This window comes from Ursus americanus, chromosome 6 (genome assembly GCF_024610735.1).
Source record: "Ursus americanus isolate L20-20 chromosome 6, mUrsAme1.1.p, whole genome shotgun sequence".
In the NCBI taxonomy this organism is placed as follows: Eukaryota; Metazoa; Chordata; class Mammalia; order Carnivora; family Ursidae; genus Ursus; species Ursus americanus.
Genome location: NC_142132.1, coordinates 65,155,341 through 65,157,840, shown reverse-complemented (window position 1 = coordinate 65,157,840; position 2,500 = coordinate 65,155,341). Strand labels below are relative to the sequence as shown.

At 68.7% G+C, this 2,500-nt stretch overlaps 1 non-coding gene across 1 annotated transcript; it reads left to right on the top strand.

The window, feature by feature from the left end:
• The first annotated feature begins 736 nt into the window (after window positions 1-736).
• Window positions 737-855, top strand: LOC148109853 (5S ribosomal RNA). The gene has a single exon (XR_015724911.1). It is a non-coding gene; the product is annotated as a 5S ribosomal RNA (ribosomal RNA).
• Window positions 856-2,500: the final 1,645 nt, after the last annotated feature.

Genomic DNA, 2,500 nt, shown 5'->3' with positions numbered 1-2,500 from the left:
AATCTAATCTCTCTCTCTCTTTCTCTCTGTCACACACACAGACACACACACACACACACACAGAGACACACAGACACACACACACACACACACACACACACACACACACACACACTCTGTCCCTCCCCGTCTCTCCCGTCCAGTGTGTCCCCTAAGTGTTCCCCCACTCCGTGTCTCTCTGTCTTTCCCTGTGTGTCTGTGTGTCTGCGTATTGCGAGCCGGCCCCTGGTGTCTCTCGATCAGGTCCTGGTGTCGCTGGGTGGGGAGGGGAAGGGTGGCGGAGGAAGGGCCACGGGGTTGGGATGGTGATGATGGTCTGTGGTGGCGCCCGAGGCTTCCGGTGGGCTTTGAGCCCGGCGGCGGGGAGAGGAGGAAAGGCCAGTGGGCGGGTTGTGCTCCCCGCGGAGGGCGGGGGGGTTGGGGGGCGCTCTGAGAACACCTCGGGCCTCGCCCCCGGCGCCCCGACCCACCCCGTTGCCATCCCGGGAGCCAAGCGGCGGCGCGGCAGGAGAGTCCCGGGACGGGAGAGCCGCGCGGACTTCCGCGGCTCCAGGGTGCCGGAGGCATCTTGTCCCCTGGGCGTGCTGGCAGGCAGGCAGGCAGGCAGGCAGGCAGGCACCAGGCACAGGCCAGGCGAGGAGGGCTGACAATCGCTCGGCAGGGGCTGGGCTGGGGCTGGGGTTGGGGCTGGGAGGGGCGGAGCAGGCTCTTGGGGCACCGAGCGGCAGCCACAGGCGTCTACGGCCATACCACCCTGAACGCGCCCGATCTCGTCTGATCTCGGAAGCTAAGCAGGGTCGGGCCTGGTTAGTACTTGGATGGGAGACCGCCTGGGAATACCGGGTGCTGTAGGCTTTTCTCCTTTTCTTTTCCTTTCCTTGCCCTTCGCCCTCCCTTCCACTCCCTCTGCCGCCAGCGGCCCGCCCCCCCAACCTTGCCCAACCCGGCTCCATTCAAACCCCACGTGCCCCCACCTCACCACAGGCCATGCGTGGTGGGCCCGACCCGCTCGCCACACGCCACACGCCACACGCGCAGCGCAACGCGGAACCCTGGCCCTCTGCGGGTGCCCGTGGCACAGCCAGGCGCCCACAGCCCAGCCCTTCCACCTCCAAGCCCCAGGAACGCCCACAGCCTATCCCGGGGTGCGGGCTGGGGGCTGGTGTGCAGGGCGGTGGGCGCTCAGGGGGCGGCGCGAGCGGAGGCGGAGGCGGCGGAGGGGGGTGGAGGGAAAGCGGCCCGGGCGAGAGGAACCGCGGGAGCCCCGGGCGGGCCGTGACCCCGCCTCTGCAGGCGTGCGCTCCCTGGGTTCTCGGCCTCCTCCCTGCCTCCGGGCCCTCTCCTCTCCCGAGCCCCTAGCAGTTCGCTTGGGCCGCCCGCCCACCGCAGCGCCCCGGGCCAACCGCCTGCCGGCCCCGCCTCCTGCCTGGGCCCGCCTACACCTTCTCCCCACCAGCCCTGGGCTGCGCTCCCGCCAGAAGGGCATGGCCCTCCTTCGCACCGGTCACCGTCCCTTTGCCCCTGGGCCCGGGCGTCCGTGCTCCGTGCGCACAGGACACGAGATGGCCAACCGCCCGGGGCCTCAGGCCCCGTGGGCACCCGACTCCGCGCCCCGTCTCAGCGGAACAGCGAGGCTCGCTCCCTCAGCGAGACCCCGGGGCGCCCCGCACCACGGCCACAAGGGCCACCAGAAAATAAAGGACGGGGCAAAAGAAAGAATGCCTCGCACGCCCCCACGCCAGAGGGGTGCTGGGCAGGAATGGCCGCCCATCGGGATTCCCGCCACCTGGGCTGCAAGTCCTCGGGCTCCGAGGGAGGGCTCCTATGGCAGCTCCAGGGCGCGGCCGCCTTGCCCAAAGCGCGCCCAAGCGCGACCGCCCTCCCGTGGGCTAGCTGCCGCGCCCACACAGCGTCCTGTGTGTCCCTGTGTGTGGGTGTGTGTCACCTGTGTGCACCTGGGTCTCTGTCCCTGTCCCTGTCCCCGTCCGCATCCGGGTCGGGGTCTGCGTGTCTGTGCTGGGGTGTGAGAGGGTCTGTGTGTTGGATAATCTAATCTCTCTCTCTCTTTCTCTCTGTCACACACACAGACACACACACACACACACACAGAGACACACAGACACACACACACACACACACACACACACACTCTGTCCCTCCCCGTCTCTCCCGTCCAGTGTGTCCCCTAAGTGTTCCCCCACTCCGTGTCTCTCTGTCTTTCCCTGTGTGTCTGTGTGTCTGCGTATTGCGAGCCGGCCCCTGGTGTCTCTCGATCAGGTCCTGGTGTCGCTGGGTGGGGAGGGGAAGGGTGGCGGAGGAAGGGCCACGGGGTTGGGATGGTGATGATGGTCTGTGGTGGCGCCCGAGGCTTCCGGTGGGCTTTGAGCCCGGCGGCGGGGAGAGGAGGAAAGGCCAGTGGGCGGGTTGTGCTCCCCGCGGAGGGCGGGGGGGGTTGGGGGGCGCTCTGAGAACACCTCGGGCCTCGCCCCCGGCGCCCCGA